The following is a 27,838-nucleotide window of genomic DNA, read 5'->3' as shown; positions in this document are numbered from 1 at the left end:
CAGCTCCACCTGGCTCCTGACCTGCCTTGGAATGTGTGGGCAAGGGGGGTGGAATGGCCAATGGAGCCAGGGAAATGTCTGCCCCTCTTCCCATTCCATGTCCTTCTCTCTTTTCAGCTTAGCAGACTAAAGTTCAAGTCAGGGTCAGGGCAAAGGGGTTGTTAACAGGGTCTGGATTTCAGACACACAAGGAGCTGGGAGGTAATAGCTGAGCCTCTGTTTAAAGGCATCAAGCAGGACATTTTCTCACTCCCCCAGCAATCACTTGCTGTGTCTTAGTCCTGAGAATACCAGGATGTGCCCTACTGGGCCTACACTGAAGCCACTGACATACCAATGGTGGCAAGTGTGCTAGGAGTAGCTCATGGCTTCTGCAAAGAGTTCAGAGAGCTCTATGAGAGATGACAGTGGGCATGTCACGTGTCAGGGTTATGCACCATTTCAAAGGCTGAAAAAAAAAGAGAAAGTAAGGCGGCTCTCTTCCCCCAGAAAGAGAAACAGTACATGTATCAGATAGGATTTCTAAAGCAATCTTTGCCTGGCCCTGATGGTGGTCAAACTTCAGGTCTCACCTCTGTGAATGGACTTCCTGGATCTATGAGACCCAACATAGCAAAGCAGCTCTGCCTGCTGCAGGGAAAGCCTGCAGCAAGAATTGTCTTTGTTCTTTTATCCAGTCACCCATCAATAAATTAACACTGATGACATGTCTACTGTGTATCAAAGATGGATTGGTGTTGGCGATTGCATATTTTATTTATTTGATTGTAGCCTCCATCAGACTGCAAGCTGCTTCTTAAGGGCAAGAGATCAGGTCTGACTTGCCAAGTCCCTGTCTCCCACACTCCAGCACAGTGCTCAGCAAGGCAGGTCCTCAGACTATCTGCAACATGAAAAAGGGAAATGAGGTGGCAGCTACAGAGACCTATAGCCTTGAAGCCATACTAGTGAACTTGTGGCTGCAGGCAGGAGTTGTCTCCGAGTTTCTTCTACTCTCTCTAACCATACAAAAAGCAAGTGAAAATCCAGATACACAGTGGACAATAGGAAAAGTGGGACAGAATATTTTCATTTGGGAAGCTCTTGGAAACAATGATCTAAAACATGTAAGCACTGAACACGCTCAATCCCCTTCTCTGTGTTCTACAACCTCTATGCCTAGCCTGTCTGAGGCTCCATTTTCACTAATCTGTACTAAATTACCAATGTTTAGGGATGTGCATACAGATAAGTACTTAAGGGATAATCTCTCTCAAGGAATGTCTATCTCAGCAGAAGGCTCTGAAATTTAACAGTTCAGCCGACCCTTAGTGAAGACCCAGTCGATGGAAGTATCATATTGGGTACCAGGAAGTCAAAGATGAATTGGAAATCTTCCCAATGATGAAACAAATTGCACAGAAATCAAAGCTGCATGTTGGGGATTTAGAGGGAAAATTGGAAGGACCCAGTAAGTACTAATAGAGTGAGTAGAACTGAGGTGTATCTTGCTGCGTTTAGGGCAGGTAAAGATGGGGATAGGTAAGGCATTCTAAGTGGAAGTTGTGACATGAAACAAAGATGGAGAGAGGTGCAGTAAATTTTCCTTAATCATTAAAACAATAGTTAAGATTGCCTGGAGTTCTTAATATTTGGCAGGTGGCCTTCATTTGGTCCTCATGATTTCTAATCAAGAGAGGTTACCACTCCTGCGTTACAGATGGAGTAAACTGAGTCATGGAGAAGTTCAATAATTTGCCCAAGCTTGGGTTCCTTGTAAGTGGTGAAGCTAGGATTTGAAGGCAGACAACCTGAACCACAATGTCATAACTGCAGGGCCAGACAGAAGAGGTTGCACTGAACTCTCTGTACCTTGGAATGTGACAAAACCAAAGACATGCCAAGATTCACAGCAGTGACTAGAATGGCTTGGAGGGTAGCCAGACCTGAAGGCTGGCCCTAGGCTATCAGGGAGGATGACTGGTCTTTTTACTACCCAATGCTTGTCTCTTCCACACAAACTCTATCAAACTTTGGGACCTTGGCAGATCTTAAAGATGAAAAGCACCTAATATGGCCAAGTCAAAGTATCTTCATTTTCAAGTCCTCATACTCAGTCTTCGATATGAATTTGCATGTCCATCTGTAAATCTACACCTCTCTGTCTCCTTCACCAGGAATCAAAATCCCTGCTTTTCTTAAACTTCATGTTAGCATCTAGAGTCTTAGAGCCAATATGGTTATTGATGGGGGTTTTATTTTTCCAACTGTGTTCCAGGGAATATTGATCTCATGAAATGCCACACCAATCCCCAAGTTCCCCTCCACCCTCTCTAAAAAAGATTCTGTAGTGGTCAAATATGTTTTGGAAACCCCTTGTACTACAGTGTCCACCCCCTGGGAGAATGACCACCCATAGTTATATATTACAAGTTCTGATAGTTTCAATGGTAAGGAAACATGCTTTACATTGTTTAACCCAGTGTTTCTCAAGTACATTGAACCAGAAAACACAGAAGCCATTAACAACTCAAGGCTCAGAGGTCTACAGAAGATATTCGAAAAACATTGTCCTAGAAGATCACTCCCCACCCACCCCGCCCCGTCCACTGCTGCCAACTCTCTTCCTTCCTTGGAATTCCTGGGAGAAATAATGATAGCTTCCGCTCACTTAACGCTAGGGTTTTTCTGAGTGCTTTTACAAATATAAACCCATATTATATTTGAAGCTTCAGTGCAACATATCTTCCTAGCGCCTTCTTTGAAGCAGAATCCTGAGATTACAATTATGTAAATTATGTCAGAAAGTTAACACCAAGCATATCTTTTCTTTGGGATCAGAGAGTGAAATTTTCTACTGCTTACAAAAAAAAAAAAGAGATCTTTTTCTGCTAACAGATTTTTATCAATGTCTAGGAATTACTAAAAATGCACTTACAATAAATGTCAAAGATTAACACTCCTCAACTTCCTTAAGAGATCCCCTTCCAGACATTTATTCTGATGTGAACTGCTTGTTAAGTACTACTTTACAAGGAACACAATTAACTTAAAGTAAAACATTTATAGAGAAAATGAAGGGTTTTTTAAATAGAGTGTTTTAATAGCTAAATGACTTCCTCTCCCAAAAATATTTGCATTCAGAAACAGAGCAAGACAGGGGTGGAAGGGGCAGTGGGCAAGGTTTAACTCAAAGGAATAGCTCTGTAATGTCCAATTTCAGCCTATACAGAGAATATCTACAGAGGTGAGGGATGTGATTTTGGATCCTTGAAACCACTTCAGCTTGACAGTTGCCCCCTCTGTCTGACTGCACCCCTCTTCTGAGTGCCTGGGAAGCACTCTGTCAGTTCTGATTACCCTTACTGCTTCTCTTCTGAATTCCTGGGAGGTATGGATATTAAAATGCAAACTGATATGAATCCTGACTCCATCCCATTAACCCGATGGGTAGTTTCCTTTTTTATATCTATATTCAAGAGAGAAAGAGAAAGAAAGGAGAGAGAAAAAGTGCTCCCATCCACTGGCTCATTCCCCAAGTGCCCACAATGGCTGGGGCTGAGCCAGGGCTGAAGCTGTGACCCAAGAACCCAATCTAGGTCTTCCATGTGGGAGGCAGGAACCCACCTACTTGAGCCATCACCACTGCCTCCCAGAAAGCTGCAAGCAAGATCCAGAGCAGGGTATCAAACCCAGGCACTCAGACAAGGGATACAAGCATCTTAACTGCTAGGCCAAACACTCGACTCAGATAGAGTTTCTTAAACTTTTGTCTTGGTTTCTTTGCTGTTAACCATAAAATAGCACCGCCCAACAACACTGTGTTGTGGCAAGGACAACACTGGAACAGACGCAGACCTCTAACATCCTGCCCAACACATGGCAAGTAGCCAGTAAGTGTAAGAAGACTATATTTTCCTCAGAAAAATATAGGCAAGAGAGGCAACCAGTAGCCTAATGCCATGTTTTTATGATTTCCGCGTAACATAGAGAAGTGGATGAAGGCTTGTCTTCTCTCCCTGTGACAACCCAACAGGAGATGTCAGAAGACTGCAGGCTCTCCACACATCCCTGTTTCTCCAGCACAGCCCCCTATTCATTATACAATGACGACTGCTCTGGGCCCCTTGCTATGGTGCCTGGTCTTTGGGAAGAGAGGCCTGGGAAGCACTTGTTACTCCTCCTTTGCAGCTGTGACCACAAAACCATGTGAGCGAGTGGGTACTAAGAGAGGATTAGTAGCCTGGGAGGGGATACAGGGCCAGGAAGCAAGTTCCCAGCCAAAATGCCAAGTTCAGTAGCTTGAATGAAATCCATCCTAACCTCCAAGGCCCAGAGGTCGCCATCTGGAAGCAGGAAACCACTACTAACAGATTGTGGCCGCAGGGCTGCTGGATTTCAAAAGAAGCTGGACTGAAGGAATTCAGGCTTCATTTCTCCCCTGAGTTGCCCCCTAATGTTTGGAAGGATGAAGGCGCTTGGTCCCAAGTCATGGCTGTGCATGCTCTGGCAGTGGGGCTGGGCTGTTGTGACGAGGGTGGAGTTATTCTAACTCTCTCTCTTCAATAGCTCAACACTAAGGGGGAGCCCAAAGCCCACAGTGGCCCCTTGTTCCTCTGGTTTCCCTGAAGTGGGCAGCTCTGAGGCCAAGTCGACAGATCCAGGAGCACCTGCAGCCACTGTGGATTCTTTCTGCCCTCCAGTCTCCTCCAAGCACCCCCTCGCCTGGAGCAGAGAAGCCCTCCTCCCCTCTCTGCTTCCCCCAGGCTCTTCCACAGGTGGTCATGAGTGTCCCCTGCAACCAGAGTGCTGATGAACTTCTGGCCACAGCCTGCTGGGCTTTGCACAGTCCTGGAATCCAGTCCCCACAGCCCCAACTAGAAAACCAAAAGGCCTGGGGGGGCAGCCACGAGGACAATGAGTCTGCTGGACTGAAAGCATCCCAGTCTCCCACATTCAGTAGGAAGGGGTGTGCGGTGGGGAGGAAAGGTCATTAATGCAGACGGTTTATGGTTTCCCAAGCCAGCATTCCTCACAAACAGCTGTGTTTATACAAAACTGGAGGAGCGGTAGGGAGAGATACAAGAGAAAGGACAGTGGCCTAGGGATGACATCATCCTGTCTTGTCTGCTTCGACCTCCACCACTTGGGAGGGGGCGGATACAGCAGGCTGAACGTGCCTGGCGTGGCACATGCAGGGTGTTTAGCCCTGAGTGTGTTTCTTAGATATATAGCTTCCCTGCTCTGGCTCTGCTCCGTCTCTCACCCCCAGAGCATCCTAATACATTCTGCAGAACACAGTTTTCCCTGCCCCAGCTCCCTCTGGGGAAGGCTAGATTGGGGGGGCTCATGTTCGCTCCTTCTAATCTCTTTAACAAACCCCCCTCGCAGAAGAAAAGCCTGACAGGAGGCAGAGTCATTAAAGTGAATTAAAATGCATCCAAGGAGAGATTAGCTCCAAAGCCATTCCCATATCAGACAAAGGCTCCTTTCATGAGAATTCCAGGCTCTCTGAGTCCTGTAAGCAGAGATTAGGAAACAAATTCTCAGGACCTACAAGCACTGGCTCTTTGGGAGATGGGCCAACACGTAACCTCCCCTGGCAAGACCTCCAGATGCTGGGCATCTCAGGGCTCACACTGCAGGAGAAAGGGGCTCCACAGGGGTGGAAGAATCCATCCCCCTGCACTGGGCAGGTCTGTCCCTAACACAATCCAGATACGCCAGGCCCTCACCTGTGCTTCAGCCTTGCCGGAAGATGTAATGTGCTCATCTCCCAGCCTCCCACATCAGGATCTCAGGGTCCTAGACAGCCTCCTGCATCAGCCGTTTCAGCACGGAACCTCCCCTGTAACCGTCTGATTGAGCACCTATTTTGTGTCAGGCTAATCCTTACATGATGTGGATACAAAGACATGACCTGGATGGGACCCTGGTGTCAAGGCACTTCCTGTGCGTTTGAGAAACACAGACACATTAACAGTGAGTGCAATTAAGTGTGATACAGACCCAAGAAAGATGTCTGAAAGGATGCAGGAAGGGTACCAAAGAAGAGGTGGTCCATTCTCCATCTGAAAGGCTCTGGAAACATCATTTTAAAAGATAACATGTGGGGCCAGCACTGTGGCATAGTGGGTAGAGCCACCACCTGCCTTGCCAGCATCCCGTATTGGTGCTGATTCAAGTCCCAGCTGCTTCACTTTCCATCCAGTTCTCTGCTACAGCCTGGGAAAGCAATGGAAGATGGTCCAAGTTCTTGGGCCCCTGCACCCACATGGGAGACCTGCAAGAAGCTCCTGGCTCCTGGCTTAGGATCAGCACAGCTTCAGACATTGTGGCCATCTGGGGAGTGAACTAGTAGATGCAAGACTTCTTTCTCTCTGCCTCTGCTTTTCAGTAACTCTGCCTTTCAAATAAATATTTAAATAAAAAAAAAGGTGACACATGAACTTAGTCTTGGGACAATAGATGTTTACTACGTGAACTTGAAGAGGGGCAGGGCATTCCAGGGAGAGGGTATAGCATGCTCAAAGGCATCAGAGCAGGAAGCAGCACATTGGCCGGTGCCGAGGCTCACTAAGCTAATCCTCCCCTGTGGTGCTGGCAGCTGGCACTTTGGGTTTGTGTCCTGGTTGGAGCACCGGTTGCTCCTCTTCCAGTCCAGCTCTCTGCTGTGGCCTGGGAAGGCAGTGGAGGATGGCCCAAGTGCTTGGGCCCCTGCACCCACGTGGGAGACCAGGAGGAAGCACCTGGCTCCTGGCTTTGGATTGGCACTGCGTGCCAGCCATAGTGACCATTTTGGGGGGTGAACCAATGAAAGGAAGACCTTTCTCTCTGTCTCTCTCTCTCTGTCTAACTCTGCCTATCAAAAAAAGCACATTAACCTGAGTAGCCGCCAAGCTGTCCCCCCTGAAGGAACAGAGCACCAAGGAGCAAGAGACAGTGGGACAGCATAGAGGTGGGGCATCAGAGGACTTGTGTGCCAATCCCAGGAGCTGGGAGAAATGTATTCTTCAGACTTCAGAGCTGTAAAAGGGATTTTAAACAAGAAACACTACATGGTCAGGCACACATTGTGTAGATGTTACTAGGGCTGATGTCCAAGGCCAGAGGCAGGGAGACCAGTTGAAGAATTATTTCAAGAACCTAGAGAAGAGTTGATGAGGACTAGATGGGAGGCAGACAGCACCAGAGTTGCAAAGGAGACACACACACATAAGACATACTAACAAGAGAAAAAGTGGAAGCAACTGATCTGACTTGGATGTGAACGGGGAAGGAAACAGAGGAATCTACAAAGATTCCAAGGCTTGGGGGCAAGAATGATGCAGTTTCAGGCCCCACAACAAAGGATTTCAGGGAGGAAAATGCTACTGGGAGAAGGTACCTGCCACCTCTTGGCCACCTTCCCCAGCCTCTCAGCTGTGCCTCACCATGGCTTTCACTGCCAATGCCACTCACTGTGAACAGAGAAGACCTGGCTAAGCCCCAGCCTGAGCACTTGCCTACGGTGACCCTGGTCTGTGGTTACCAGTGTGCCTGAGGGAGACACTGGTTTCACATATGCACAACCCAGATGTGCGCGGGGTAGCACCAGGGGGCGACTGGGAGAGAAAAACACAGGTCCCCTGGCTGGGCATCTGGGTAGGTCATTCACCTCTGTGGTGATCTCATGCTCTCCTTTCTTGTTTCTCTGTTTCCCTTACTCCTCCTTGGGATCATTTTCCCGAACATGCTATTCACACACTTGATGGTCAATTTTATTCATCACCGAGGCTAGGCCACAGTACCTAGATCCATAATCAAACGCTGTTCTGGATGTTTCCATGAGGTTAACATGAGCTTCAAGTAGAGCAGATTGCCCTCCGTGAGTACGCAACTGAAGGGCCACCCATAACAAAAGACTGACATTCCCCAAGCAAAAGGGAATTCTGCAGCAGGCGACAGCAGTCACACTCCATCCGCAACATCAACCCTTCCTGCAGCTCCAAGCTGCTGCTCACTCCCACAGATTCAGGACTTTCCAGTCTGTAATCATGGAGGCAACTCCTTAAGATAAAATTCTCCTTATACATATTTATACCCACCACACACACACACACACACACACACACACACACACACTTCTAGTGTTTCTATTTCTCTGAGAACTGGGACAAATTCAGTACAGGAGTCTTGGTCTCAGCCTCTGTCTGCTCTCTGGAGAACTCAGCCCAAAACAGGGAAAAGATGTTGAGTTCAACATTTTTCTGTGGGACAATGAGGTGAAGGTAGGTATCCAAGTGGGGGGATACTCACCACAGGGATGTGGACTTGGGATTCAGCCACATGTCAAGGACACCTAAAGCCAGGAGAATGTATCGAGTAAAAGGAAACATGACATAAACCCTCCAAGAGCTCAGAAAATTATACTAGATTCCTTGTCCTCACAGCTTCTTTATATAAACTTATCCAAATATTTTGAGAAGAGGAAAGGGAAAAAAGAGAAAATCTTGCTAAATTAAATAAAGTATCATTGCACCCATAAAGTAATGGGGACATATATGGGTTTCAGCAGGGGCACAATTTCAACTTGAGATGGTGAAAAACAATTGCCCTCTATCACTTTTCTCCCATCTGATCTCAGAGTATTCTGCATCCACGAGGCTATGTGGTCACACTGGGCTGTACTTTCAATCCCTATCCCTTTATCATGTGAGCCATATCACACTCAGCCCCCAAAGAAGATGGAAGGTAAGGCCTTCTCAATTGGAATATAATTTTGTTTCATTTGAGACTAAGCCCTACTCTAGGACTTCTCAATGGAAGAGCCTCTGGACTTCTGGAACAAATTGATGTGAGAATGGGAATCCTGGGGTTCCAGTCTTGGCTTCTGTCACTGATCCACTGTGCACCCCTGAGCACACTGCTTCCCCTCTCTGGTCTCAGTCTTGTTGAACAGAAAACTAGGGAGGTGAATCAGGTGCTCCTGAAGCTCACAGCACTGCACCCCCTAGCTGCCAAAATGGGAGTAACCTCCATGTGCCCTGCTAGACACCTAGCCCAACACACACCTCATTCATATACCCCTTGTCCCATGCTCTGCACTCTATGTCCACTTCAATACACACTCCATGCATGACTGCCTCCTTGGTCTTCATTTTTACCTATGTGGGAAGATTCCAGAGCAGATTATAGCCATCAAAACTCAGAAAGAAGGGAAAGCCACCAGCAAATATGTCACTGAATGTTTAATTTTTAAAAATTCCCCAACCTATCTATCCCTTTCAAAAAGAATAGGAAAGCTATATATCTTTGATATTCTGCTTAGCCTCTTCATCAGTCAGGAGGGAAAATTCTCTTCTTTTTTAGTTGTTAGAGGAATCTTGACTCACTTTCATTTTTTAATTATTTGTACTTATTTTAACCTCTGTACACATTCTGCAGCCTCTAACAGTTTTATGCGGCTGCTACCACACAAAACGCATAGGACCTGCACTCCCAGACCCAGGAGCTCACTGGTGATGCTCAGGGAGGAACGAAGCCATTCCTGCTAGGGTCATAGTTCATTAACACAGTCAGCCCTCGAATGTACCCAGGATCAGCCCAAGGAGTCCACTGCCACCTGATTCTTCCATCTGAACGAGCTCACCTCACCCAGTATTCCCCTATTTCAGTCACTTGTGTGTTTCCTACACTGTACCTATTCACAAATGTATTCCTCTCTACTTCTATTTCATTATTTATTCCCTCTCTTCTCTTCTAGACTGTACCATCCTCCTGGAGAGATGCCCTTAACACTATTGCACCCTCAGCTCCCAGCACAATGGTCAGCAAATAATAAATGCCCCACAAATGCTTTGAATTTTGATTCATGAAGCAACTGGACCCAAAATTGCAAGATATTGCATCTCAGGGCAGAATTAACAACCCTCTGTCTTCAGCTGCCCTCTCCCTTGAAGACCGAGACAATAAAAACAGGTTGAAGGCATCCAAGTTATGAGGGCCATGAAGCCCTGGAACAAGTTGAAATAGCAGAAAAAGCACTGGACTAAGAACTAGAAGTCGAAGCACAAATACCAGTTGTTTTTTTATCAATGTGCGACCTTGGGCAAGCAGCCTTTCTCTCTGGGCCTTCGTTCCTATAAATAAAGACATTGCTCCTGATTACTAATCAGATTCTTCAAGGATTTTTAGCAGAGTTTCATAATTTATGGAGTAGAAAGTACCATTTTGTTAGCATAAAACAGTTCTTACAGTCAAATGTAAAATGTTTGCTTGATATTTATATGAACAATAAGACTAATAAAGTTATTTTCATGAAAACAAAAATATCAGACCCAGAGCTGACACCTTGAGTTAAATTTAATCACACAGTCTCAAAATTCAGACTCATACAGTTAAATGGTCTAAGAATGGTTACCTCTCAGCTCAACCGGTCAGGTTTTCAACAATGTGCCTAAAAAAGATGAGCTGACAATGCAAGGACTGGTGAGTTCTTTACCAAACCCATGTCTTCTCCTCCTCCTCTTGTTCGTCACCCCCCTACTCCTTCCCCTTCCTCTTCCATTTCCCTCTTCCTTTCCTTGCCCATTACCACCCCCCCTTCTTTTCCATCCCAGCTCCTTCTGCCCAGGAAGTTAGACTACATTTCCCAGAACTCGTCCCAGTTACTGAGGCCATGTGCAGATTTTTAACTAGCATGGAAGAGGAAGGATGTGCTTCTTCTAACACACAGCCTTCCCTGCCTACTGTACTTCTGCCAGCTCAGTGCAAAGGAACACAGAGAAATCCGAAGTCCCCAGGGAAAGATGGCAGAGCCACAGCTGGAAAGAGTCTTGGTGCCCACATCTCTGCTTGCAGACTCCACATTTTAGCTTTCTTCTATTACTGTATTTGACCCACTGTGTATCTTTTCACAGAAATTAATACTACCCCAACCACCTAGCAACACCGGTTAACTTTCTGAAGTTCTGAAATGAATTTAACATGCTTTAATTAGAGCATTCAAAATAGTTTGCATGTTTTTATAATGAAATGTGAATAAAATCAATGTTTGTGGTATTCATGAAACTTCTTCATGGAGCCCCAGTTTGCATGTAACACATTTGAAGATCACCACATATTTTCAAAGATCCTTCTCAGCTCCAGTGTTTTCTTGTTGAATATTTTACTAATTTTCCAAAGGGAAGTTATAATGGCCTTGATAAAGAAGAAGAATACCCCTGTGCTTTAGAAATAAAAGGGACATACATGAAATATCTAGCATAATTGTTACACATTTAGGGGGTAAAGGCCTTCTGTAGAGAACTCTGGGTCTAGAATATTATGCCTCTGAAAAGAAATAATGGTTATGCTAAAAAATAGCCCAAATTGTCAAGCAACGCACACATGCCTCGAAAGTAAAGTCACAATTAAAGTAACACAGCCGGCACCGCGGCTCACTAGGCTAATCCTGTGCCTGCAGCACCGGCACCCTGGGTTCTAGTCCCAGTCAGGGCACCGGATTCTGTCCCAGTTGCCCCTCTGCCAGTCCAGCTCTCTGCTGTGGCCCGGGAGTGCAGTGGAGGATGGCCCAAGTCCTTGGGCCCTGCACCCACATGGGAGACCAGGAGGAAGCACCTGGCTCCTGGCTTCAGATCAGCATGGTGTGCCGGCTGCAGTGGCCATTGGAGGGTGAACCAACGGTAAAGAAGACCTTTCTCTCTGCCTCTCTCTCTCACTGTCCACTCTACCTGTCAAAAAAATAATAATTAAAGTAACACTTTCATGCATTCTACTTATAGCCAAATGCATTAATAAACAGTACTTCAATGAATCTCCAAAGTATTAACCAGAACAAAAGCAGGCAAGAGCCTTTCCTCTTGCTACGGTCTTCCTTTAGGAGCCACCTCACCCAGAACCTAAAGAATGGCCACAATGACCTCTGCAGTGGGCAGCTGCAGCTGTGAACATGCTCAGACGGATCAAACACTCAGCCATGTCAAAAGCAAACCCATTCCTAACAAGGGCCTCTGGGAGTACACGAGAACCTGTCCTTGAAGGGAACATGAAGAGAACAGTGTGGAAAGCCTTGAGTTATGTCCAAGTGCCCCAGATTCCAAGTTTATCTTAATAGTGTTCACCTCCAAGGACAGGTATCAGTCTGCAGAGAACTGAAGGCCCTAGGAGAGCCTTGGAACATCATTCCTTGCCAAGCCTAAGAGCTCTGAAGGGCAGATCTACCCCACAAGGTAAGGGGGAGACTCAAACAGATGTTGGATTCAGGCATTCCTGCATTTGAACCCAAGATCTTGCAGCATGAACTTGGGAAAGTTATGTAACTATTCTGACCCTGCTAGCAACTTATTATGTTGAAAGTGGCAACCTGAGATTAAAGTCAGGATCCAAATCAGGGATGTCTCGCCCAGTCCCCAGCTTCCGATCCCCACTCAGCCTCACTTTGTCCCCATGGATCTAAAGCACCTTGCTGGGTGATCTACCTCTGAGAGGCAGGGTACAAACAGCCTGTGGACCAGAGACTCAGAAACCACTCTGGGTTTCTGCCCAAGGCAGGGGATTGTTTTACTTTGTCTTTTGTTTTTCTTTTGCAAAAACATTTGAGAAGCTTAAGGAAAACAATCTTTGTGAGCCCCTGTGAACATGTAATTCTAGATGGCCTCCCAACTGAGCCAGGCCTGCCAAGTGTCAGGCTGGAGCCCACAGAGAGGAGGAAGGTTTCCACACAAAGGAGGCAGGGTCTCTGGGGTAGATGATCCAAAGTTGAACCAAAATAAACTTGTCACAGGCTGAGTGCAAGAACAGGCAAAACCAACCCCCAAAACACAGATTTCCATCTCCAAGGCCAGACAAGAATGGCTCCCAGATGATGAGAAAGCATAAAAGAGGCCATGCCCATCCTCAGTTGCACATCCTCACAAGACAACTGTCAGCAGGCTGGCTTTCTGACCACCTGGCCAGACTTCTCCATCATGCTTAGGTCTCAAGGTCTGGCCCTAGAAGAAAAAATGTACTGCATTCCCACAGATGGATTCTCTCCTTTACTGTTTCTCTAGATGGTCCTTCCACCAGGATCACTCTGTCTTCTCTCCAGATACACTTGCTCCCATCTGCCTCTGGACCTTGACGGCTTGTTCTGTGGAGACTCTGGAAGGCAGCCAACACCATCACCTCATCTCCTCAAACCAGCAGACAGCTCAACCTCCCCACGGAGCACGAGCTGGGTCAGGATGTGGCCTCCAGCATGACCGTGAGGTGTGTGCCTCAGCAACTCGGGCACCCAGATCCCACCCGTGTGAACTCATGGATGCTCGGGCTTTCCCAGCAGCTGCCCAAAATGCTAACCTAAAATATGGAACCATCCTGCAGCTGAAGTCTTCTTCCTCTCTACTCCTCCAAAGCACTGTTCCAAGACATTCCAAGACTCTTCCTTACAGTGTCTCTGAAAATTGCCCCTGGGACCAAACAGCTCAATGTGGATCTTCTTGAAAGACTGGTCAACGGGGAATACACCCCTCTGTATTTGCTTCCCCTCCTTCCCTACCTCATCTTGCTGTTCCCTACTGTTGATGCCCCGGGGTCACACTTTTCCATAAAATGTTAGCAGGTTAACAGGCTCTCTGCTTCCAAGAAGCCAGCCTAAGACAGCTTTCATTATGGCCCCTCTCCCTCTCCCTCCCTCCCTCCCTCCCTTCCTCCTTCCCTCCCTCCTCTTTCTCCCACCCTCCCTCTGTGTGAATGTATGTATGCGTATGTCCTCCTCTGGAGGAATTAATTTAGGCAGGCTTCTCCCTCTACCCACTTAGCATCTGTATTTTCCCCCTCCTCAAATCCTGTTATCTCCCAAATGGATGTAGTGTGGTCTATTTCTTCAGTTGTTACACCAATTATATTCACTGTAGCTTCATTTCACTTATTTTTGGTTTATGGCTTCAGTTTGGAGTTTTGGGATGTCCTTGGTTGATTCACCAAAAGTAAAATATAAATCTATATATGTGCATTTCTCAGAATCTAAAGAGAAGTTAAATCACATTCATGTGCACTCTGAGCTGCAACTCTGCAGCAAAGCAGACCCAAGCCAATAGTTTCCACCAGCAGGAGTCACCCAGGGGTAGCATTGCACAAAGTCTGATTAATAGAGCACTAGTTGTATAAGGTTAGTAGACATTCCAAAAATTAAATGATTTTTGTTCTCAAATCCAATTGGGTGCCTCAAAGTTAAATAAATAAAATTAAATTGTTCCTCTACCCCATAGGCTCTCAGAGACATTACCATAGCAGTGATACTGTTACTTTCCAAGAGAAAGAGTTTGCAGCATTGTCAGAGTTCACTGGCACACAACACTTTTATCTTGAACACCTCATGGAATTGATGCTACCCAAAATACACAGTTTCCATGGTTACTCATGTGGCCAACATTCCAGAAGTACCAGTCCCCAGGACAAAGGCTCTCCATTCTTCCAACTTCAAGTTCCATAGTCACTGAGTCCTTCTTCCAAAGACCAGAGCTGTGTAGAGTCAACCTTGCTCTTCTGACTCCTCAGTCTACTCTCTTACAGGACTCTGGAATAAAGGCAGAGGTTAACCACCAAGAACTAACTAGAAGCAAAGCCCACTCCCTTCTTTCTACTCTCCTTCATCCCTAGAATGGTTTTTCTTCATGATTCTCCCACTTCCTTCCCTCAAGGTACAGCTATCCCCCAGCACCACTAACAACCACTGTCAACCTAACTCTTCATGTCCCAGCAGAAGGAGTAACCACAGCTCACTTTCCTGGCCTGTGTATTCCCACACATGCCCCCAATGCAACTGGGACCCGCAGTTATTGAAGGTTCGAGGCATTCTGTTCTCCTCCCCACCCTCCAGTCCTCACTTTTCAGTCCTAGGATTAATAAAGTGCAACCAGAAATGTTGCTGCTGTTAGCCCTAGGGGTTAAAGCTGCCATCACTACATAAAATCTGAGGAGTGAAGGCTTCAGTAAGCAAAGCAGGCTAATGAATCCCGTCCCTCTGGTAATAAGCAGCGGAAATGAGCTGCAGGGGGAAGTCAGTGCCTCACATAAATCCATGTGTTAGCAAGCCTGCCTGTGAGAGCAGCAGAGCATGCTGGGGGAAGGCTCAAGGGAGGGGCAGGATGAGCATGGAGCTGGGCATGTCCAGAAGGGAAGGGTCTTCAGAAACCACCAAAACCAGTCCCCTTGCTTCACCCTGGAAGAGACAGAGTCCAGAGAACTCAACTTGTTTGCCCAGGACCACAGCATGAGTTAGGGGCTGAGTTAGCAATGAATCTTCCCAGGGCAAAGTCTAGGGCAACTCAGCCAAGTCGTTCTGGACGAAGTTTATCTGTGGGTCTCTGGGGTACTCATGTGTACCCACCGATGCCTAGGGAGCCAGTGTTGTCAGCAATGGAGTAAAAACTGGAGAGTGGAGATTTTTTTTAATTCTTTTTTTTTTAATGTCTGTGTTTCTTCTTCTTCAAAGGCAGGGAGTGGACAACACTTAAATGGAAAACTCATGCTAACAGCCTAAAAGGAGGAAATATGGAAGACAATCTGCATTCAGAGTCCTCCCATCACAGCCAGATAACTAACCTGATTTAACACTTTAATTAGAAGGAATAACTGTTGGAATGTAGCACAAAGAGGAGAGGAGAGGAGAAGTAAGAGGCATTTTGAACTCAATTCCTCCCTGGCCTAACTAAGCAGAACGTGTCTCCCTTTCAACACTCAGGGACCTGGAGGTTCTCCTGGAAACCAGGCCAGCACCCGAGACTCTAACCCTAAAAGAGGGGAGTACATCTATGCACTTCATGTTTTAATGTAATTTCTCCCTTAGCTCAGCAGGGTATGGGGAAGACAGTGGCACACTGTGGGTAGCCCATACCCCCGCTGACGGGAAAGATCTGCAGGGTCCAAAGAGTCCCTCAGATCCCAGTGATCTGGAAAGCCTGCCCGATCTGCAAAGCCCAGATACACAAACTCAGCACGCGGTGTTCCGAGAACAAGCCAAGCATGGAAGGTGCTCCCCAGCCAGTGAAAGTGATAGCTCAGAGTGAAGGCGTGTTCGGGGGAGAGCTGTTCCAGTGTCAGTTCTGACTTCCTGTCCTCCTGCAAAACTGGCTTTCAGAAGAGCCTCTCATCTCAGGTTTTTGGAAAAATACGGCCAGACAGAATAGCCTTCTGCCAAGCCAGCCTCCTCTCAACACAGTCCCTAGCCTGAAACTCCCAAGTGGTGCTTTGAAGGAGCACCCCTTTTCAGTGTCTCACAGAGTCCATACATTGGGCCAGGACAGAGCAAAGTGGTCTCTGTCCTAGTGCCTTCTCTTCCGGGCTTCAAGGACTCTGTTGTCTATGATTTGATGGCAAACAAGACAGGATAGACCCACACCTCTCAGGGTGTTTCATCAACAAAAAATCTGTGCACACTATCTATCATGTATGCATGTTTGTATGCACCTTAGCCCAGGAGACATGAGCTCCACGAAGCTGCTAAACTGCCATGTGCCCTCATGCCCTGGGACTAAGAAAAGTCTCTGAGAGAAAGTCTCCCCTTGATATCCCAACCCCTTAGTGAATGCCTGATGATCAAGTTTGTCCAAGTCCATACCAACTCTTGAGAGAAGGAAGGTCAAGACAAGTGGGAAAGATTTAGGGAATGCTGGAAGCCCATCCAAACTGGGCACAGACTCTGCTGCCCCACATGTTTTTTTTTTTTTTTTTTTTTTTTTTTGTAAGCACAGACAAGTGGTCTCAGTCTTTCATCCTCATCTGTAAGAACCCACAAATTCCTCTTGGCCTGCCTGACCTCTCTAAGGCTCCACTCTGGCCACAAACCAGCAGGCCACCCTCTCTCAGCCAAGCCCTCACCAGCAGCCGTGGGCTTTACTCGTCCTATGAGTAAGACAGGCTGCCCTGAGCCAGCAGAAGGATCAGGCTCCTTTCTCACCTGCAGGATGCAAGGTCAGAGCCAGGAAATGAAGAGAAGGAAGACTTGGATGTGGGCTTACGGTCCAGACTCCTGGGATTAAGAAGCCTCTTTGCAGGGGCACTGCAGTGACTGGGGGAGAACACAGCCCTAACTGCACAAGGTTCCCAGCATCCTTCCTGGCAGCTGCCTGGAACACACTGTGAATTACTCTCAAGAAATGTCACGCGGGGCACAGAGATTGCACCCCTGATCCAAATGATGATGTGCTGCACAGAGCTCGGATGCAATTCATCACCGCTTGGACTCAAAAGGCTGCATGTGGATGGATAATTAACATCCCCTGCAGGCCAGGAGACCTCTCACTTATTCTAATAGAGATACCAGGCCAGAGCCCCACAGGGCAGGACAGCCCCCCAGGCCTATGTCTCAAAGGAAAAGTCACAAGCCTGAGTTTCAGCCTGTTGGAGACAGCTCAGAGACTTCCCTAGGGCCCTGACCAGGGTCACACCTTAAAACATCCCCCAGGAAAGTTATTTATAACCATTTGGGAAAGGCCTAAGAGATCAATAACTCAGGCTCATTAGCCTTGGGAGAAAAAAAACTACAAAATATCTAAATCTTTATAAAACCTCCTTTTTCCCCCAACCCTTCTGTGGTCCCTCCATCAGCTGAAGAATTAATTCCAAACCCCTGACCCTTCATGGAGAGCCCTTCGTGATCTAGCAAACCTCTAACCCTAAACTCTGTTCTTGTTTCACATAGCTTCGCACTCAGGGCCACAGCCATGCCAATCTGGTCGGCAGTTCCCAAAGGTGTTCTGCACTTGGGCCTGTGCTGTTTCTTCTCACCTTCGATACCTCTGCTACCCCTGTGCTGTAACTCCTCACTAAGCCACCAGCTCAACAGTCACATGCTCCATGAAGCATCCCACTGTCCATCAGAAGTAATAACTCCTACCTTTGCATTGCCGAGGAAGGAAACACACATTGAAGAGCACATCGGGGTAAAGGCGCATGCATTAATTGATTCAGCTGCATCTACTGAGCTCCTAGAGTATGTCAAGCCTTCAGGGCTGTCATTCTACAAAATTAAATAAGACACGGTTGGGCCTTCCAGCTGTCCATAGTCTAACAGTCAGATAAAAAGAACACAAGCCACAGTATAACATGAGGATTGCTCTAGTGGACATGCATATAACATGCTGGAGCCGAGGAGGCACTGAGACCAATGATATGTGGACTCAACAAGCAAGCTAATTCAGACCCTGTCTGGAAAGGGCTTTGGGGATTATGTGACTGATGTGTGGAGAGACCCAGCTTTGTCAGAGACAAGTGCGGCATACCGGCAGGCTCTGCTGCTCCTGAAAGCCCCTAAGGGTGCACCATTGACAACCCTTCTTGGATAAAATCAGGGTGGGCCTTCTTCAAGGTATAGGTGGAAATGGAACAGAATCTAAGAGCCCACTCCCAAGTTCAACTTGAATCAAGTGCATTCAACAAACAAGCCCTGGGCCCTCCTGAGAGGCTGAATAGCATCATCCCCCTGCATCAAACCAAGCTGAAAACTTGAAGGCTGGGCTCCACTGCCAGAGCTGTAGTTCCTCTCGTGAGGGTCAGGCATTACCTCCTCTGTAGCCCCCATACACAATTTTCTGCATTCTCGGTGTCCCCCACCAGGCTGGCAGCCCTACAAAGACAAGGACTGCGGTGACCCAGTTCATTGGCTTTCAGATCGGTAGCTCTGGAACTCTAAGTTTCAGTGAAATCTGACTTGGAAGTGCAAGTGAGTAAAATGGAGCAAAAACTGTTTTTGAGAGGGCCAGGTCCTCCATGCACTGTTGTAACAAATCATCACAACCTGAGTGGCTTAAAACAACACAGATTTATAATTCTACTTCTCGTTGCAAGTCCAACACTGGTGTCATCGATCCAAAACCAAGGTGTCAACAGGGGCTGCACTCCTTTCTGGAGGCTCTGGGGAAGGATCCATTTCCCTGCTTTTTCTCACTTCTACAGACCACCCCCACTCACTGGCTGGCCACCCCTTTCCTTCATCTTCAAAGCCAGCAACCCTGCATCTCCTCAGCTACTCTACCAGAAGCACGTCTCCAACTCTGACTTTCCTCTTCTGTCTCTAACGTCTACTTTTAAGGATCCTTATGATTACATCAGGCCCACCTCAGCCAGGGTCATCTCCCTGTTTTAAGGTCAGGCTGACTAGCAAACTTAACCCCCCTCTGTTGTGTGACTAAACACACAGGTCTAGAGATTCCGATGCGGGCATCTTTGTGGACCACTGCTCTGCCTACAGTAAGGTCCAATCCACCCCAGCCTGCAATGACCAGACTATGCAAAAGCTGAGTTGCAGTCATGAAGAGAAATCCTCCTGTGTGCAGCCTATGCAGGGATCAATGCTGGCTCTTCTGCCCACCCAGTTCAAAAAGACAGAGCTACCAGTTGCCTCCTACCACCACACCTATAGTCATATCCTTCCCCTAAGAGGCAGCCTTCCCAAGAGTGCAAGGAGACAAGAGCAGAAGAACCTAGATGGGATGGGAATGGCGATTCATGGTGTACTGAGAACGCAGGGTGAAAAGACACATTCAAAGGGGAACAATGGCCACCTTTAAAATTTCCTTCCACTTACATTCAGGGAAAGACAGGATCTGTATGGCAGTCATATTTGGATTCCCATCTTGTTCTCCCTCTGGCTGTTGGAGTATGCTTGCCTCATTACTGGGTAGGTCAGAACCGTCAGAGAATGAACACCTGTGGGAGCAGCCCTCACCCACAAGTGTCCCTAGTGGGACAACTCAATTTAAGGCAGGTATGGTCTACACACTCAGGGAACTGATAGAGCCAGGCACCTGCAGCCGTAATCTTAGTCACACCCACAACTAGGGTAACCAACTTGCCACTATATACCTAGAACATGCCCCCATTTAACATTGGCAGTCTCTTGCCCTAGGGCACACCTTAGTCTAAGATACATGGCAGGATCAGTTGCCCCAAACACAATCCACTCACAGCTTTCTTCTTTTCTTTTCTCGGCTCTTTTTCCCATTACTTGTGCCCAAAATCTTATCTCAGGGTCAACCTAGGAATAAACTAAGACAATCCCATGGTCCAGTTTGTGTCAAGCTGGCAGACGTTGAGGTGGGGGTAGTGCACTCTGACCATACATGCTGTGTACCCCAAACTCCATTCACATAGCCTAGGAGGCAAATGAACTCCCTAAGTGGACAGCATTGCAGGCCCTAACAACAGCTGGTATCTCTGTCTGGCCCCTCTGTCAGTTTGTTGTCAGATGAGATTCTCCTTCCCCACCTCCCACTACATGGGAAAGAAAAGGCTCACATTATCAGAGAAAATCTTCCCATAAAGATGGAGCAGGTTTAATCCTCTCCCGCCCTCCTCCTCCTCCTTGCCCTCGCCCTGCCCTGCCCTTTTCCAGATGTTACCATTTAGTCACGGTGGGAGCTGAGCAGCAGAGGAACAGCATGACTGTGCCTGAACACCCTTCACAATCGACTGAGCCGTGGCAGCTGTGCTTGCCCCAGATGGGCTGAGCTGTGTGCAGACGGCGATTATGCACGGGAAACCAGAGAGCCTTCGGGACCAGACAGCAATGGCCGGCACCTCTGCGATTCTCACTCAACTTCAATTAGCAGCCCTGAAAATTAGGAAGGACTCTCTGGGCTCTGACACGCCTCCCACAGACGCCAGTTTGGCCCTCACCTGGGAGACAGCCCACCCCAGGGATGGGAGGCAGCTCCAGCGTGGACATCTGGACTCCCCTAATGAGGCCAGCCCAGGATGGGAGCTCAGCTAATTGCTCAAATCGGCCGTGATGTCTGGCTTCCAGCTGCCATGTCTGGCAGCATCATTTGGATGTCTTGAGTTTACTGTGAGGTTGGGACTGGGAGACCCTTAGGAATGGAGAATGTCAGCTGGGGTCCATGCTGAAGCAATTAAGGGGACATTTCTTGCAGGTGAAGACTGGCGGGATAGTAAAATAAAAATATCACAGCTTGCTGTCATCTTACCAGGAAGTCCATGGTCCCCAGCCAAGAAGGGACATTCCAGGAATATTGAACATGTGGTGTGTGATTGCAGAAGCCTGGGGAGGTTAGCAAACGTCCTGGGTCCTTCCTCACACTCCTCACCTCACCCTTCCTGAAGATCGGGACTCTGCTCACCCACGCAGATGCACTCACCCTGAAGCTGGTGAACTGAAGGCTGCAGGAGTCCTCGCTTGCACAGCCCAGGTCCAAAGCCCAGAAAGAGTCCCAACAACACTGGTACATGGCAGACCTTTTCTTGAAAAATTTGCAAAAGAATATTTCAACCTTAAAGCATAAAGACCACTGTCTGTTTGCACTCCGACTTCCCTCTAGTCCCTTGTGTTCAGGGGGTATTTGTGTCTGGGGCATGGGGTAGCTAAGAGAGAGTTGCATCTAGGGTACATTTCATCCGGGCTCAGTGGCACATATTTACATGGATCAGTGACTTCTGTTTATACTTCTAGCATTCCCATTGTCATAATGACTTCCAGAAATAGTCCTACTGCCCACTGGACTGACTCATCCAGTGTCACAGCATAAAAGGTGTCAGACCAGAGGGCCAATTGTGGCATAAATGTATCTGCATACTGAAGAAAAGCCAAGCTTTAAAATATAAGAAGCCAGGAGCTAGTTATGTGGAAACTTGTTCAGTCATGGAAACAAAGAACTATAAATGCAGGATTCAATTTTCATCAATATTGAGGCAAAATGGAATCGTTCTCTTACCAGAAATATGCTTGGTAACTCAAAGTATACAAGGATAAACATGCCACACATAGAAAGTGGTTTTCAGAGATTTCTACATAAAATCAAAAGTGATAACTCTGACACCAACAAGTAAATTGTAATTTTAAAAAAAAGTTATTCTAGAAGCAGTTGTTTGTTTTTTGTTTATTTATTTATTTAAAGGTAGGCTTACAGAGAGAGAAGGAGAAACACAGGGAGGGAGAGGGGGAGGGAGAGAGAGAGAGAAGGGAGGAATCTTCCACCCACTGGCTCACTCCCCAGATGCCCACAATAGCCAAGGCTAGGTCAGGTCAAAGCTAGAATTCCAGAACTCCATCTGGGTCTCTCACCCACATAGGTGGCAGGGGCCCAAGCACTTGGGCCATCATCTTCTTCCTCCTAGGAAGCACTAGAGGGAAGCTGGATCATAAGCAAAGCAGCTGGGACTCGAATCTGCTCTCTGATACAGAATGCAGGTGTCAAGGGGCAGCTTAACTCATTGCACCACAATGCCCACCTCTGGCAGTTCAATTTAAAAAGAGAAGAAAGGTGTATAATAAAGACACTGGAGGAAAGAGCTTAATTTCCAACTGATTGTACTGGTGGTAAAAAAATAACAATACAATATGCCACTACAAGGCCATGGAGAGCAAATTGATGAATGAATGAAATCAATTCAAGGGGCACTGAAAATTAGTCACTGTTCAAGAAATTTGATCAACAACAACCAAAAAACTGAATTGATTAAAATATCAGCAAAGACCTTCAATAGCTGTTTCTCCAAAGATGATTTGCAAATGGTTAATAAGCACATGAATGTTCAATGGCATTAATCATTCAGGAAAAACAAGTCCAAACCACAAGGAGGTACTGCCTCACTCCTGTTAGAATAGTACCACCCAAATGAGAAATAGAGAAAAGGGAGCAGAGAGAGAGAGAGAGAGGAAGAAAAGGAAGGAGGGAGGGAGGGAACAGGGAAGGAAGGCAGGCAGGCAACAGACATTGGCAAGGATGTGGAGAAATTGGGAGTTATGCACAGTTGGGAATGCAAAGTGGTATAGCCTCTAGGAAACACTGTGGTAGTTCCTCAAACATTTTAAATAAACATGAGCAGGGCCCTCCACTTCTGGGAACGTACTCAAAAGAATGGAAAGCAAGGTCTTGGAGAGGTATTTGTACACCCACGTTCAAGCAGCATTATTCACTATACCAAAAGCTGGCCGCAACCTATGTGTCCATTGATAAATGAATCGGTAACAAAATAAGACATATACTTCCACATACACTGAAATATTATTATTTAAAGGAAAGGAAAAGTAATTCTGACACATGGTACAATGTGGATGAACCTTGAGGACATCCGGCTATGAAATAAGCCAATTACTGACAAGCAAACACCGCATGATCCCACCTGTGTGAAATTTCTAGGATTGTCACATTCCAGGAGACCTAAGGTAGAATGGTAGTTACCATGAATGGGGTGGGAAGACAACTGGGAAGTTCTTTAATGGCTGTAGAGTTTAGAGTTTTACAAGACGAAAAGAGTTCCAGGGATTTGAACTCAACAATGTACATGGATTTAATGCTACTGAACTGTATGCAACAATGGTTAAGATGGTAAATTTTATGTTGTATGTATTTATGACAATTAAAATTTTAAATCTCAAAAATGAGAGAAAACTTGAAATGCCTTAAATATTACAGCTCACATATAAAAGACAAGTGATTGAGGTTTTCCCAAAGGGTTTGATAATCCTAAAAATTCATGACATTGCCAACAACAAGATATAAAACTGACAGAAAACATATTAAGTAACAAATAGTTTTGAAAAAAAAAGCAAATTCCAATCAATATAAAAGAAAGGCTGAATTATCATTGTTCTCACTATAGAAAATCTTACCAAATTATTAACATACAAAAAAGCAATAAAAGAGTATGTAGACAAAAAATATAGGAAGAATCATTATACAATTGTCCATTAATTAATTAACAAAAGCATGAATATAATTTTCTGGATTCTATTATGTTTGTGATACTTCAAAAGCATTTAATATCATTTTTTGTGATTATTTTCTCATTCTAACTTAACTGTTCCCTTCTGCATGAAATTCTGTATTCTTTTTCTTACACAGGGACCCCAGTAGTCCATGTATGAGGCCCCTCAGAACCAGGATCTGTCTTTCCTTGTGCCCAGTGATCAATTCAGCAGTGTTCTTGGGGACACTTTGGTCTTTATCTACTTCTAATGGAAATGGAGCCAAAGAACCACAGGACCACGCCATTGCCTGTTTGAACTTCACTTCATGCAGTCACAACCTGGACATCAGTTCCTCTATCTTAAAAATGATTAAAAAAAAAAAAAATAAAAGCCAGCTCCACGGCTCAATAGGCTAATCCTCTGCCTGCGGTGCCGGCACTCTGGGTTCTAGTCCCTGTCAGGGCGCCAGATTCTGACCCGGTCATTCCTCTTCCAGTCCAGCTCTCTGCTGTAGCCCAGGAGTGCAGTGGAGGAGGCCCAGGTGCTTGGGCCCTGCACCCACATGGGAGACCAGGAGAGGCACCTGGCTCCTGGCTTCAGATCAGCGCGGTGCGCCGCAGCAGCGCGCCAGCCGCAGTGGTCATTGGGGGGTGGACCAATGGAAAAAGGAAGACCTTTCTCTCTGTCTCTCTCACTGTCCACTCTGCCTGTCAAAAAAATAAACAATAAATGATAAAAAATTACTTGAAAGTCTCTGCTTCCCACAGGTGAGATGAGGGTATTTTGATTTATATATACAGGAAATCAAATGTACCCTAGAAACCAAAAACCATAAAAGAAAGAATAAACCAATTCTCACTGAGGAATTGACTTGATTTTTCTGAATTTTCTCAAGGTACGTCGTAACACTGAGCCACTCATCTATGTTTGGTAATGGAGTTTGTCATGGAATAGCAAAGGACACAGGATAATGACTGAATACAAGGAAACGCGAAGTAGGTGGGGCTTAGATACACTGAATAAGGACACGTCAATGTGGAATCTTTTGAATAAGAAAGACCCTTCGTGTTTCTTGGGGTCCTGTTGGTCTGGAGAATGAGCAAAAGAAAATTTAATGAAGAGTAATTGAGCTGAGGCCCCTCTCCTAGATCTTCCTTCTTTGTAGGTAAAGCAGTAGATTATGGCCCCAACAGACCATTGCCAAGTTTGGGTGTAGCAGAAGGTACCACCCTCAGGGATAAAACAAGGTGGTAGAATGAAATCAATTCATTCAAGATTGATAGATTGGCAAGGCAAGCTAAGAACGAAAGTCGAGTCAAAAATGATTCTGTAAAAAAAAAATAAGAAGAAGACCTAAATGAAAGATCTCTGCAAGTGAGATCCCAGTGAAAAGAACAGGTCATCAAAGAAGGAGGTACCTTTCTCTGAAGGGAGGAGAGAACCTCCACTTTGACTATGACACTGTTGGAATAAGATCGAAGTCGGCGAACTCAAAAGGCTTCCATAGCCTTGGCAACTCATGACTAGAGCCTAGGGAGATTACTGATGCCATAAACAAGAGTGTCAATTTGTTAAGTCAACAACAGGAGTCACTGTTTACTTACTTCTCATGTGGGATCTGTCCTTAGTGTGTTGTCCAACGTGAAGTAATGCTATAACTAGTATTGAAACAGTATTTTACACTTTGTGTTTCTGTGTGGGTGCAAACTGATGAAATCTTTACTTAATATATACTAAATCGATCTTCTGTATATAAAGATAATTGAAAATGAATCTTGATGTGAATGGAATGGGAGAGGGAGCAGGAGATGGGAGGGGTGCAAGTGGGAGGGAAATTATGGGGGGGTGGGGAAGCCATTGTAATCCATAAACTGTACTTTGGAAATTTATATTTACTAAATAAAAAAATAAATAAATAAATGATTCTGGCCTTCAGGCTTCTGCAGCTGGATGGAAGGAAATGTAAGTTATTGAGATAAGGAAGGCGGAGGGAGAGATGGGGGGAGGCACGAGGAACATCGAGGTCCTTGTCACACAAGTTGAGGCGGAGAAACTTGTAGGACATCCAGATGGAGGTACCAAGTAGACTTCTGCTTCCACAAGTCTAATGCTCCTGGGAGAGTCCTGCTTTTAAAAGATAAAACTTAAAGTCATCATAATAACAGTGACATTGAAATCCATGAGAATAGATTAGATCATCTAGAGAGAAGGCAAAGGGAAGGGAGAGAGAGGTGGAAACAGAGGAAGGCAGGGAAGGGAGGTCCCAAAATGATAAATCCCATGTGTTTTCTCTGATGTGTGATAGTTAATATAGAATAAAAAATGTATAAGAATGAAACTGACATCTTATTATTTGATCATTGTTTACAGTCCCTGTCTATATTCCTATGGAACAGTGGCTTTCTACTTCTTACTTGTGGAACATTTGGGTTAGTGGTACCTTAAGCCTTTGATTATAAAGAAAATTGGAAGTATGTTATTGCAAAAATTAAAGAAGAAAAAAGAAAGGAAGGAAGGGAAGAGGAGGGGGGTGGGGAAAGAAGGGAAACAAAAAGAATCCAAGCATTTAGCAAGGGCAGAAGTGGCCAAAGGTAAGAGGAGAAGCAGGAGGAAGTGTTATGTTGGAGTCCAGGAGAAGAAAATAACTAAACAATAAAAGAAGAAAGTGTTCTACCATGTCAAATGCTAATGAAATACAAATCTAAGTTTTCCGCTCTGTGTTATCAGATGACCTACGTGAATAAATGCGTCCAGTGCGCACAGGTTAGGGCCAAAGAGAGCTGCTCAAGGACCTCCAGGATAGGTGGTCAGGAAGGTTGTTCTGAGATTACAGAGCTGTCCAGATAGTGCATAGACACTGGGGCATCTGCCCTTGTGCAGACAAGAAGCCAGTAAAGTGGGAGAAAAGTCAGGACAGCTCTGCCATCTCTTCTGCCAGTTGAGAGGGCCAGGAATCATCACCAGACCCCAACCCCCATCATAAATCGGTCGTAGACAGAGAAACTTCACTGGATCATTACTTAGACGAGTGAGCAAGGATTCCAAGCACTGAGAATTTCCTGTCATATTTTTTTTTTTCTGACAGGCAGAGTGGACAGTGAGAGAGAGAAACAGAGAGAAAGGTTTTCCTTTTGCTCTTGGTTCACCCTCCAGTGGCCGCCGCGACCAGTGCGCTGCGGCTGGCGCACCGTGCTGATCCGATGGCAGGAGCCAGGTACTTATCCTGTTCTCCCATGGGGTGCAGGGCCCAAGTACTTGGGCCATCCTCCACTGCACTCCCTGGCCACAGCAGAGAGCTGGCCTGGAAGAGGGGCAACTGGGACAGAATCCGGTGCCCCGACCGGGACTAGAACCTGGTGTGCCGGCGCTGCAAGGCGGAGGATTAGCCTAGTGAGCCACGGGGCCGGCCACCTACCATATTCTATTATTGTTTTACTATGAAGTCCAACACCATTCATATCCATTGGCTTTCATTTCTTCCCTGTTCTCAGTGGAAACAAGAGGAGCGCAAGGAAGAACAGCTTTTCCTCAATGGTTTGTCACAGTGGAGTGCTGAGCCACCCTGAGCCAGCTCACACCAGCCTCCTGCAGCTCAGAGATCTGATTACGGCCACATCTCCCCAACTCTGTGCAGTGACTTCAAGTTGGTAGCTTGAAATTGGTTATGGAGAGCATATTCACAGCACGAGAATCCACAAGCACTAACTATGGCCCTTTGCCCTTTATTCCCACCTGGAGAGCCAGTTGTTAAATACGTCCAACACACCACTGAATAGTGTTCTGCAAGATAGACAGGTTATGCCAGAAGGGGAGAAAGGTTAAGGTCAACTACTTTTGGAAAACACAATTTACCACTCTTGGAGATTCCCAATGTATATTAGTATATTGAAGACTCAGAGAGGTCTTTCTAGGAAAAAAATCCACTTAACTTTGTTTGTATATAATAAACAGTTTTCCAAACTTCTTCCATCAGAGAACTAATTTTTTTGTGGAATGTTTCTACCTTCTAAAGTTTGTACTGCTCTGGACATTTCTTTTTTAAATAAAACTAAGTGCTAGCATTGGAACAGAGATAGAGATTGGCCATAATAGTTCTGTGCTTATTCCCATGGCTATTTCAAGAGGTGTGCAGATGATGAATGTTTGCAGCCATTTTTGTGACTGCTGAAAGACACTTATTATTTA

General features: G+C 46.1%; 1 protein-coding gene across 12 annotated transcripts in view; it reads right to left on the bottom strand.

The window, feature by feature from the left end:
* The window catches only part of LOC149127282 (uncharacterized), a 421,278-nt gene that overhangs the window by 236,883 nt on the left and 156,557 nt on the right, over positions 1 to 27,838 (bottom strand). For 3 of the 12 annotated variants that reach the window (XR_016231897.1, XR_016231888.1, XR_016231901.1), the window contains 2 exons: positions 17,843 to 17,965; positions 14,285 to 14,521 (listed from right to left, as the gene is read on the bottom strand). The exons of 2 other annotated variants lie outside the window; for them this stretch is intronic. The gene's annotated coding sequence lies outside the window, so the exon portion shown is untranslated. Of the gene's footprint in view, positions 1 to 14,284; positions 14,522 to 17,842; positions 17,966 to 20,345; positions 20,558 to 21,101; positions 21,204 to 25,257; positions 25,310 to 27,838 lie in introns of those variants that run through there. 7 more of the 12 variants (XR_016231890.1, XR_016231898.1, XR_016231893.1 and 4 more) reach the window with 7 other exon arrangements.

This window comes from Oryctolagus cuniculus, chromosome 3 (assembly GCF_051225735.1).
Source record: "Oryctolagus cuniculus isolate XC-2025 breed Fujian yellow rabbit chromosome 3, ASM5122573v1, whole genome shotgun sequence".
Taxonomy (NCBI): Eukaryota; Metazoa; Chordata; class Mammalia; order Lagomorpha; family Leporidae; genus Oryctolagus; species Oryctolagus cuniculus.
Note: the sequence above shows the minus strand (reverse complement) of the source record. Positions and strands in the feature narration are given on the sequence as shown.